Source organism: Anser cygnoides, chromosome 3 (genome assembly GCF_040182565.1).
Source record: "Anser cygnoides isolate HZ-2024a breed goose chromosome 3, Taihu_goose_T2T_genome, whole genome shotgun sequence".
NCBI lineage: Eukaryota > Metazoa > Chordata > Aves > Anseriformes > Anatidae > Anser > Anser cygnoides.
In genome coordinates this window covers 104,370,039-104,383,191 of record NC_089875.1, presented here as the reverse complement: position 1 = coordinate 104,383,191, position 13,153 = coordinate 104,370,039, and positions in this window count along the sequence as shown.

Here is a 13,153-nt window from a genome sequence, read left to right as displayed (position 1 = left end):
TTGATTTGTCTTGGAAATGATATTATTAAAAATCATATAAATGTATTTCATTTCCCTGTTTTACGCACATCTGTCTTTCAATTATGTTACTGTATCATGACAATTCTCATTTAATAAAAAATAATTAAAACTAGTAAAAGGAAAATATGCAGCTAGCAGGATATTGTGTTACTAGAAAGAGCCAGATTGCTCATGATTTTTCCACTTTACATTTTGAAGGAGATGTCTGCCACAGGAGGCTATATTAACACTGAAATTATGGCAAGGAAAGAATAAGGAGAATTGCAGTCCCACGTGCTACATATGCTTTCCGTGACTATTCACCACATCTGCCTAATATATAGGGGCAGAGATAGTTGAAAAAATTAGAAATTGCTGACTGCACCTTCACTACGCTTAACTCTAAATAATAATTCCTACTCATATCACCAATCTGTTTCAGTAATTTTTCTAGATATACAGTTCTTCTAGAGACTGGTGAGCCTCACCTCTGTGCCTGGAAAGATTATGGAAAAGATCCCCCTCGAAGCAGACATGCAAGACAAGGAGGTGATCTGAGAGCATGGCTTCACCAAGGAAGCATTTACATTTGTTGAACTTCATACCATCGCTGCCCAGTGTTCCAGTCTATCTATATCCTTTTGCAGGGTCTCTCATTCCTTCAGAGAGTCAACAGCACCTCAAAGTTCAGTATCATCAGCAAACGTGTTGAGGATGCACTCCATTCCTGCATCCAGATCATTGATATAAATGTTGAACAGAATTGAGCTAGTGAGTGTCCACCAACCAAATATAGCCTCATTCACTATGATACCTTGAGCTTTATTGTTGAGACAGTTCTTCATACAGCATAGGTTGAATATGTATATCTCACAGATGGACAATTTACCTGAAGGATGTTGTGAAGGTAGTATCAAAGTGTAGTGGTTTTACTCGGGTGGGCAGGCCAGTTCCACCACAGCCTCTCTCTCACTCCTCTTCAAAGGGAAAGGGGGAGAAAAATATGATGCAAAGGGCTCAGGGGTTGAGATAAGGATGGGGAGATCACTCAACAATTACTGTGACAGGTAAAACAGACTCAGAGTAGGGAGATAGTAAGATTTATTGCCTACTACTAACAAGCTAGAGAAGTGAAAAACAAAGGAAAGAAACCAAAAACACCTTCCCCCCCAACCGCCCTCTTCCACCTCCTTCCCCCCCACAGCACAGGGGATGAGAGCGACTGTGAAGGAGTGGTGGAGATGAAGTGCTACAGACTGAACACAACCCCCATTCCCCCGTTCTCCTGCACCGCTCGTGGTTCCCCTGAGCAACTGTGGTGGAACTCGGCTGCCCACCCAAGTAAAACTACCACACAAAGTCTTACTAAAATCCAGAAACATTACATCCACTGCCATCCATTAAATGGGTGATCTTATCATAGAAGGATATAAAATTGCTATCATGAAGGACTTTTGCTTCATGAATCCATGTTGACTATGCCTGACAATTGTTCTGTTCTTTAAATGTGTTTCAATATTCCCCACTACAATCTTCTCCATAACTTTTCCATGGACTGAGGTTTAGACTAACAGGTCTGTAGTTTCCTGAGTCTTCTCTCATGCCTCTTTTTTTTTTTTTTTTTTTTTCTTTTTATGTATATGACATTGGCTAGCTTCCAGTCAGCAAGAACCTCCCCAGACTCCCAAGAATTTGGTGAATTGTTGAGAGTAGCGAAGATATAATGTCCATCAATTCTATCAGCACTCTGGGAAGAATTCCCTCAGGACCCATGAACTTATGAATATTGAGCTGATACAACTGTTCTCTTTCAATTTTGGTAACCATAGAGGGAAAGTCATTGCTTCCCCAGAAGTGGTCCCCAACTCTGTAGTCCAGGCAGCCCCAGATCTATTATTATTAAATACTGAGTTAAAAAAGACATTAAATACCTCCGCATTTTCCTTCTCCTTACTTGTTAGGTGTCCATCCACTTCAAGTATCTGTCCTACGTTTTCCTTTGACCTCCTCTTCTCCTATTGCTAGTGACATACTTGCTTTTGTTTGTTTGTTTGTTTTTGTTTTTGTCTGACACCACTTTGACCAGTATCAACTGAAGTTGAGCTTTGGCTTTTCTTGTTTTTTCCCTACAGATGAGAACTGTAGTTCTGTACTCTGTGAAGTCAGACCTTGCTTCCAGAGGTCATATATTTCTTTTTCAGGACCTGGTTTCAGGAGGAATTCCCTGTTCAGCCAAGCTAGTCTTCTACCCAATTTGCCTGACTTGTGGCACAGTGGAGTTGCCTGCTCCTGGGCTTTTAAAAGATGTTTTTTGAAAAGTGAACTTCTCTCATGGGCCCCTAAACTCTCTTAAGTGGATTCCCAGAGGACGTTGCTAACTAGCTCCCTGAGAAGCTTAAATTTTGTTCTTTTAAATTCCAGGGTGGTAACTCTGTTGACCTTTGAAACAAATCAAAAGCCTGTGACTTTCCCAGAAGTGGAGGGAAGGATAAAAGGTGAGAAATAAAATTTCTGAACTGAGAACATCTTGTGAAGGGAAGAAACCACAATATGGGATGAAAGACTATACTTTGCATTGAAGTGTCAAAGAAGTAGAATTAATGCTTTTGAGGCCACTTTACTCTGAATATTCTCTTATTTTTCATCATGACAAAAAGATCCTAATACAACAGAGAAATATTTGTAGCTGTGTTTATTAATACATAAATGCACATGTTTACATAGATACACACATACGTTGATACAGAATCATAGATTTATAGAATCATAGAATCATAGAATCATAGAACGGTTTGGGCTGGAAGGGACCTTAAGGGTTGGAAGGGACTGTCTAGTTCCAACCCCCCTGCAATGGGCAGGGATACCTTCCAGTAGATCAGGCTGCTCTTGAAAAGCCAGATTCTGCAACCTTTACTCTGCAAAGTATGTACTCATTTTAATTGAAACAGATGAGATTATTTTACATCAGTACTTTTCAAATAACGGAAGTACTATCTCCATTTGAACTTATAATCTTCTCCCTTCTCCTTACATGCAACCACTAATCAAGGAACAGGAACATCCATTCTTTAGTCCTTTCAGAAAGAAGAAGAAATTGTCTGTAACTATTTGTAGCAGACTAAAAAATTCACTCTCCCCTTCTAAAGGAGATAAGTTGTGTAGGCATTTTAAAGTAGTTCGCTCTTTGCTAATGAAACATCTGCAGCCACTTCTCATTACCCTTCCCTGAGGAACTGAATTGCTCATAGCTATAAATCATCATAATTTGTTTGAATTTTTTTTCATTTTATCTACATTTCCAAGTCAATTTTAGAATTAATCATTTTAAACTTTGAAACTTAATGCTTTCTTATTTTCACCTTTCCCATATCTTTTTGACCCTTGGGTGTCACAGCCAACAGGGTATAAAAGTTGTCTCACATCAATAGAATTCACTCCACAAGGAGCAATGGCTGCAGAAGTTGTCCTTTGCTTTGTAGGAGTCCATCTACCTCAGTTGAAGGTGAAGAACTGTTATAAATGCTGACCATGTTACTTTATAAATCTCAGTGCATTACACCTTTTCCGTTTGTTAAACTGACGCATTATAGAAGAGATTTAAACCTCTCAAACCTGAAAGCAGCAAATCTGTTAGCCTGAAGTAAAGGATGCTTAATGGTGTTAGTAAATAACCTAAGCTAATAGATGTTTTGCAGTCTCTAAGAAAAAGTAGTGTAATACAAAAGACTTGTTTTGTAGTAATGCAGTGAAAATTATTTGGCATTAGAGATTTTATAATTCAGATACATAGACAACAGCACAACTGATAGTCAAACATTACAGAGGATGAATTACGTAATGATATGGTATTATAAAATCCTTTTTCTTGGAAGAATGACAATTTAAACTCTTCTCATGTTAGGATTAAAACCACTGAAATGTGAAATGGCTGGTATAATGTCAAAAATGATGCACTCTTTCTCCATTCCAAAAAAACAATAACCAAAAAAGAGGGGGGGTGGGGGGGTGGGGAGGGGGAACTAGTGACAATCTTTAATGTGGCATCCATTTAACTCTGTGTGTGTGTGTGTGCGCGCGCATGCACGTGTATGATTTTGTGCATGTCTGGTTTTCTCATCACATGAATGCTTTTTAATTAGAAAGACAGAAGGGAAAAGCATACTAGTGATTTATGATTAGACAGTCTATTATTATTAGGTAAACTGAAACTTAAAATTGTCTTGACTTAGAACAGCCAGGAATCTTACCTTAAAACATAAAACTCACCCAGCCTTTCCCATAACAAAATTATTTCATGATGCCGTGTAAATTATTTATTCAGATTTTTATAAAAGAGAATTTTAGGGGGAAAATATAGAGTATTATTGTATAAACTGATTCTGTATCTCTGTTTTACTGATAGAAGATAAATTCAGAGCTTTTTTTGTGTGTGTTTAATAGAGTAAAACTTACCCCTTATAACTGACATGAAATGACAGACAACATGGAGAGCTTCCCACAAGATGCAACACATAAGACAGCATGCAAAAGTGAAATTTCCAAATAGTTTTAAAGGACCATGTAGACAAAACAGTAATCTAATATAGAGTTCAAAAAACTGTTGTTTATTTATTTATTTATTTAGTGGAGCAAACCTCACTTTTAGAAAGCATTCCTTCATGATCACATTTGCAGGTCAAGATTAGGATAATGAACAAGTGTGAAAAGTATGCAAAAATCTTTCTAGTCAACTAAAATATTTCTACTATTTTATCATTTTCTTTCTCTCAGTCGTCCCAGCTATAGCCATAATCTGACTGACTTGATTACATGTCCACGCTGTATTAGTTTTTTTCAAAAAACAAAAAAACAAACAAACAAAAAAAAATAGGCCCTGGTTCTCTCTTTGACTTCAGAAGGAGAATCCCATATCAATACAGTGTCTAGCAATGCACATGGCTATGGTGGCTTTTCTTATGGTGGTTGAACTTCAGCAAATTTTTTCACAAATGTAGACTGGAACCTCTGAATCACTCACATTAGTCAGATAAGTCTGTTATTAAATAAAAAACAAACAAACAAACAAAGTATATAACATTATATACTGTATATAACTGGGTTTACAACATATTCACAGACATGAATGACAGTCATTGAACACTGACAGTGTTAAAATTATATTATATTCGTATAATATGATATAGTAAATGTATCCTGTTGCTGATGTAATCATATTAATTAATATGGGATTTCATAATCTACACTAAGATAACACTAATATTTGTCAAAAAGGGCAAAAAAAAAGTTTTCAGATATATCTTTTATTTTTTTTCTATCATCTGAAATTATACCTCATTGAGGTACCACAAACATGAAGCAATTGTATAAATAAAGTCAACATTTTATATTCCATGACTTCATTTAGCTTCTGTATAAATGATATAGCTGCATTGCAAAGGTACAGAATTACAGAGTGAATCAAAGTGTGTATAAGTCAGTGGAAATATACCTATTGTTTGAAATAACCTTTTCATGATAAATGGAGTGAACCTGCTGGTTGTAACTTCACTAAAAGTTTTGATTTCACCTGAAAAAAAAATCATGAAAGTTAAAAGTTCTTTCATTTTTTCTTCCTCAACTCATTCCTTTATTAGTGAAACTGATTAGAAAAATAATGCATTTTAATATTCAGTAATTATTTGAAAAGCAGATGCTTCAAATAGATAATATGTACTGAGACCAATGAAGAAAAACATTCTTTCACATATACAGCATAAATTGTCATAACATTCGTGTAAAAAGCAGATGTTTTAATGAGCGTTCATTAATGGAAACATTTTGGAACCACAGAAAAATTGCTAGTTATATCATGTATGTTTCTATATTAACTACGTAGGAAAGAGGCTTGATAGTTCAGGACTTCTGGGTCAATATGGTGGCAATCAAATAACCCAAAATTAAAGATCTGTTTTATTACAACTCCTGCCTTTATTTTATTTTATTTTTAGAGTACATGCTCTGCAATACACTGTGGAATAATTACTAATGACCAGAATATAATTATAGTTCAAGTACTACCCTCTAGGGTTTCCACAGTATCCACAACTATTTATACAAGAAGACTAAGTACAGTATGGGAAAGGGTAATATGGTTTTCCAGTGTATAAGGCAACATTAACAAAACTCATATACTCTGAAATATACACAGCCAATAAAGCCATTCAGATATGCCATGTTATAAATGTTTTCACGTCACATCTAAGCAAAAATGTACTATCAATCAGAAAATCTCTTTTAAAATGTCCAGCGATGATCAATATTGCAGGTACACACTTTTAAAAATAAAAATCTTTAACAATTTCATACTATTCCATCTCTCTCTCTCTCTTTCCCAAAAGAAAATTTCACTGGACTTATGAGAACTGAAAGTTTTGCTTCAGTCTCATCAGAAATACTTTTTAAACCAAATCTAAAAATACTAATCGGTCTTTAAAAGAATATTAGTGCACTGATGTTATTCTCTTTGACTGATGTTGTTCTGTTTTGGTTTTCATAATCTTTTGTTCTATTGTTATTCAACAGCTCATTTGTTGATAAAAATAAAAAAAATATTGATTTATTTGATCTGTTTATTGACTTAGTGCTACATTCATGGTCTCCAAAGGTAAGTGTATAGAATCTCCAAACAAAACTTAAATCCTAACTAGTTTGTAATTTTCCATGGCTTCCCAGGAAAACAGATGAAATATAGCTTTTTCAGTAGAACTGAAAATTCACAAGAAATCTTGGAGATGTTTATATATATGAATCTAATTTGAACAATGAAGCAGTCCATAGACCCAGTGTAAATTAGAGATCTGACAAACAGCTTATTAAAGTTAATTAAATGATAATTAATTGTCATTGACTTTCATGCACTTTAGATCAGTTCTGTTAGCCAAGGTGTTTAATACTTCTAAAATAGATGCAACTGTACTTAATTTTGTTATTTCTTTGAATTTCTGCTTAAATCAACTGCATTGTATTTCTAATACAGTTTGGATTTTATGAGGTTTTAGGTGCCCAAGTATCAAGGACAAGGTTAGAGTCTCTTAGAAGCCTGAGCCAATGGACTTTACTGACTCACAAGACAGAGGAGACTGGACCCTCTTCTCTGCTCAGAGCAGAAGGAGGGTCTCCCCCTTGCCCCGGAAGTGCAGACACCATGCTGTGGGGCTGGAAAAGAGAGAGTGTGTCAAGACACAACACAGAACTGTCCAAACTTGGCCCAATCAACCACATGTATTAGAACCAGTGCCAAAAAAATAAATTAAAATAAATAAATAAATAAATAAATTGTGAAGGGTGTTCGTAATTGGAGATTACTTGCTGAGAGGCACTGAAGCACCCATTTGCCATCCAGACACTTTCTCTAGAGAGGTTTGCTGCCTGATGGGGGCTCACATTTGCAATATCACAAAAAAGTTACAAGCCTTGTAAAGCCAGAGGGCTATCACCCATTCTTCCTCTTTCATGTAGGGACAAATGAGGCTGCAATGAGGAGACTCTTAAATATCAAAAGTGACTTAATGTCCCAGAAAGATGTTGAAGGTATCAGAAACACAGACAGAGTTTTCTTCTATCCTTCCAGTTGGAGACTGGGACCCAAGAAGAAGGAATGGATCAGGTGAATGATTGGCTTGGTGGCTGGTGCCATGCTCAGGATTTGGGGTTCTATGATCTCAAATAAACTTTTGAGAGACTGGATATGTTGACACCAGATGGGGCACACCTGTCCAGGTAGGGCAAGAGAATTCTGGGCAGCAAGCTGTCTGGACTTATTAGCAGAGCTTTAAACTAGATTCAGCAGGGGAAAGGGATGTACTTCTCAGTGACAGAGAATAAATAGCGAACATAGACATAGAGAGAACAGACATGGAAAAGGCTGAAATACTCAAGAAGTTCTTTGCCTCAGACTTCACTGCCAGTCTGCTTTTCCATGTCTCGAGTCCCTGAACCTCTGGGCAGGGTCTGGGGGAGCAAAGTCCCTCCCACTGTAAGCAAAGAGCAAGTTTGAGACCACCTGATGAAACTCAACAGGTACAAGTCTATTGGGCCTGGTGACACACATTCCACAATTCTGAGGGAACTGTCTGGTCCAGTTGCCAAGCTACATTCCATCATATCTGAAAAGTCCTGGCAGTCGGGTGAAGTTCTCAGTGACTGGAAAAAGGGAAATATCACTCCCATTTTTAAAAAGGGTAGAAAGGAGGACCCGGGGAACTACAGACTGGTGAGCCTCACCTCTGTCGCTGGCAAGATCCCAGAAGAGATCCTCCTGGAAGCAATGTTGAGTCACGTGCAAGACAAGGAGGTGATCTGAGACAGCCAGCATGGCTTCACCAATGACAAATCATGCCTGACCAATCTGGTAGCCTTCTATGATGGAGTGACTGCATAAGTTGACAAGACAAGACCGGTCAATGTCATCTACCTGGACTTGTGTTAGGCCTTTGACATGGTCCCACACAAAATCCTTATCTCCAAATTGGAGAGAGATGGATTTATAGAAAAGACCATTTGGTGGATAAGGTATTGGCTGGATGACCACAACCAGAATGTTGTATTCAATGGCTCTATGTCCAGGTGGATTCCGGTGATGAGTGGTGTCCCTCAGGGGTCTGTCTTGGGACCGGTGTTATTGAATATATTTGTCAGTGATATAGATAATGGCATCAAGCACACCCTCAGCAATTTTGCAGATGATACTGAGCTGAATGGTGCAGTCAATACAAAAGAAGGAAGGGATGCCATCCAAAATGATCTGGACAAGCTTGAGAAGTGGGCCTGTTGAACCTAGTCAGGTTCAAAAAGTCTAAAAGCAGGGTGCTGCACCTGGAATGGGGAAATGCCAGACATAAGTACAGACTAGGAGAAGAATTCACTGAGACCAGCCCTGCAGAGAAAGATTTGGGGGTTCTGATGAATGAAAGGCTCAACATGAGTCAGCAGTGTGCGCTTGCAGCCCAGAAGGCCAACTCCACCCTGGGCTGCATCAAAAGTGACCAGCAAGTTGAGGGAGGTGATTGTCCCCCTTGTAAGGCCCCACCTGGAGTGCCATACCCAGGTTTGGGCTCTCCAGAACAAGAAGAATGTGGAAATGTAAGAGTGAGTCCAGAGGGGGGCCACAAAAATGATCAGAGGTCTGGAGCACCTCTCCTATGAAGCAAGGCTGAGAGAGCTGGGGATGTTCAGCCTAAAGAAGAGAAGGCTCCGGGGTGACGTCACCGCAGCCTTTCAGTTCTTAAAGGGGTCTTATAAAAAGGAGAGAGAAGGACTCTACTCGGGTAGATAATGATAGGACAAGGGGGAATGGTTTTAAACTAAAATAAGGGAGATTTAGATAGGAGTTTAGAAGGAAATTCTTCACTCAGAGGGTGGTGAGGCACTGGAACAAGTTGCCCAGAGAGGTTGTGGATGCCCCATCCCTGGAAGTGTTTAAGGCCAGGTTGGATGAGGCCGTGGGCAACCTGATCTAGTGGGTGGCATCCCTGCCCATGGCAGAGGGGTTGGAACTAGATGATCTATAAGTGCCTTCCATGATTCTCTGTTTCTATGATTCTATACGTATGCAATGTATGTTTCAATTGCACAGACACATGCATAATATACTTCTTGCATTACAAGGAAATATTCCAATGGTAAAATAAATTGTTTTATTTGTACTTGAACTTAAATCATACAATAATTTTACTTAATGTACTTCATTATTTTATAAAAAACTTAAGCAGTTTCATTTTTTTTTCCTTTTCACTTACAGTAGGTACACAAAAATAATTTAAATTTATTGTACGTTATTTTATTTTATTATAAATTGGTATGGTATGGTATACAGTCTGAGTTTAAATATCTGCATGTCCCTTAAACTTAATTAAATGAGCAGGATTTTGCTTGTTCTTTAGTATTTTGAGCATAAAATATTCATTTTTATAAAACGAGTATGCATTAGGTTAATGAATAGAAAGCACAATATTTGCCATAGTTCATAGTTTTAAAACTTAAAAATTACATTGAATAGATAATTCATTATATCTTAAAGAAAGGCTACTAATAAAATTTGATTATCAGTTTGTCTTCCTTAAAAAGTAATCTTTAGTGTGTCCACCTTGTGTTAATGAGCTATCTCAAAAATTCCCCAGTGACTTAATAAAATCAATCACTGTGTTCCTTTTGTTCTCCATCTGTGCTACATGCATGAAAACTCCAGATTTCATAAATCAGCAGGGTCCAAATAATGAGACTGTCTTGACAAAGAACAAGCTTATGTTATGTCAAAGCCATTCCAGTGTATCTGCGTCTCTTGCACCAGAGATTGGGAGAAGCTGATTCAGAAAGCAGGTTTTCTTTTAGGTTTCCCTCTTACAAAAACAACGCTTGACGTTTTCAATACAACCAAACTTTTTCGTCTTCCAGCTCATGTTGTCTGCCTTTAGATTGTCCATCTACGCTGATAGCTTAGTATGATATCTATTACTATTCCCTTATTAAAATTGTATAAAAAGACAGTTTAAGTGTTTATTTTCTCTTTCTGCCTGGAAGGAATGTCACCTCATCATCTCTGCTAAGAGTCCGTTTAATCAGTGTATTGCTTACGATTGCCAATCTAGTAAAATCTACAACTCAAGATAAAGGAATACACACAAGTTATGTAAGAGGTTGAGTCTATGACAGCTAGAAAGTCTGGGCACTTGAGGGTTACATAAGAACAATGCTTAGAAAGAAAACTATGCTTGTTGTCATTTTATTTATTTATTTTTCTTTATTTCTTCTTCTTGTTGTTTTCTGATTGTTTGTTTTTACATAACCCTTGATTTCACCTCTGCTTTGAGCAGAGCATTGGAAACTTTGGTGAAGAAGAAGAAAAAAAATAATTTGAAACCAAAGGCTCTACATGTCTATTTGGTTTTGCAGAGCCAAGTACAAGGGACACCATCTAAGACAGTCATATGTAAGAGCTCTAAGAACTACATTATAAAACACTACATCTCCAAAATCAGACAATCTGATATTGTGAAATAAATGTGTATGCTCCCTCTTGCTTATGGTATTGGAATCTTGTGGAAATTCAGAGGGAAAGAGAGCTCTCCTGAAGCCTAGGCAATTATTTTACACAGAAGAATTATTTAATTCCCACACTATTTAATTCTCTCCCCTTATATAATTTGTTGCATGTACAATAAGCAGCATCTTTGCAAAACTGTTAATCTGTGGCCATGCAAGTAAAAGCCATTGCTGTAATGCATACAGAAGCAGAAGAGAGCTGTCTGCACCAGTTTTAGAAAGCAATCATAGGCATAACACACACACTGTTCTTGCATCTCATATAGATTCCTATCGGATACCCAATGGTCTGTATGTGGAAACCCAATGGAAACTGTTGTGGTTGCCTATGCAGATATTAGACGTGCTCAGCTATAAGGAATCCTATGTTTTCTGATTGGTCTTCTCCAACTTCTTGAGGTTATACAAGCCACATGCACACAGTTTGAGCTCAGCCTGAATGTAAATCCTAAGATGAAAAATACACTTAGCCAGAGGAACTGGTCTGCAGAGACAAGAAGTACAATTCTTCCTTTTCTAGTAGCCCTTTGGTACCTCTTTGGCAATGGAGAGAGGCCTTAAAGGAAGAATTTTGATCTCAGAAGAGGAGTACAGAGGGATAGAGTGCAATCTGGGTTTGGAGGAAACTGCTGTAAGCAGAAGGAAAGGATGTCATCAGCTAGAAAAGCCACACTGACTTCTGTAGCAGTCTAAAAACTGGAAAGTATAAAAATGTTTAGTCATCTTCCCCTTCTGACCACACAAAACACTGCACAAAATCTGACCCATGCTCTGCAGGAAATGTCAACAATTTAATTGCAATATAAGAAAAATAATGTTTGCTTGCTTTTTAAAATAGAAAGACATGGCTGTGCTCTGCAAGCCCTGTGAAACGCAGCTGAGTGAGGGCTACTAGCTTCCTACCAATGCCTTGATTCACATCTGCTCAGCAGCCAAGGCCTGAATTCTGGGTCCCTAGTAATACTTAGCTTATCAAAAGAGAATCAGCACACAACACTAGCGAATTCTCTGAAGGAAAATATTCACGTGTTTTAACAAAGAGCCCTCCACAGATTGGAGTGAGTACAAGTACTGAGATTTTCAGATATAACATTGATGAGTTTTTACAGCGTTGTCCAATTGTATCTTTAAACTTTGCACATCTGACCTATACTGAGGTTCAGATTCCTAAGATTAAAGCCAAGAAGGAATTGTAACAACTGAGAAAGGCCTATTTCTTCTAAAATTTAATTTTCTGAAACAATTACACCACTGTTCTTCACAGTTCTGGAATTTCAGCTGGATGCACCAGAAGTGTTAAGCAGTGTCAGCTGCACATGAGACTCCCACAAACTATAAATTCCCATTTCAGTAAATAAACCAAGACTTTTTCCAATTTCCATTCCTGAAATGGAAGCTTTCAGCCTCCAAAAATGATTACCCAAAATGCCTCCCTGGAAAATGATTTTTTTAACTATTACAAAATTACAGTAATTTCTTCTTTATCCTTCCCACCCCAATTTAGGCCAAAATAAATCAATTGCATGTGTTAAATGAAAATTAAAATGCATCAGAATGAGTAATTCCACCTTTTAAACATCAAAATTACATATTTAGAAATGATAATTTTTCACAAGCTGGCATTTTGGAAAAATAAACATTTATCTATAAATGAACTTTTTTCTCCCTGACATTTTTTTTTTAATTTATTAGAGTTTTGTATTTCATTGAAAAGCATTGGAAACATTTGCACTGTGTCTGTTATTCAGAAATATACCTATGCATACATCCATGTGTGTTGTACACCAGCCATTGGGCTATCAGGGAATGTTTCTCACTTAACATGGGCATATAAGCATCCCTATGGCTTTCCTCATTACACTCATGTTTTGAATTTCCTTTCCAGTCTGTTTCAAGTAAGTTTCTGTAGCATGCAGTGGTAGGAATTTTCATGTATCACTTATTCTTTGCATGTTTAGAAAAAATAGTAATTAGAAAATAGCAATTTTACAGGAGTTATATACTTAGGCCTGTGTTTTAAGTGCTAAATGATTCATTTACTGTATCATGGTCTTGCAACAGTATGCATACAGGG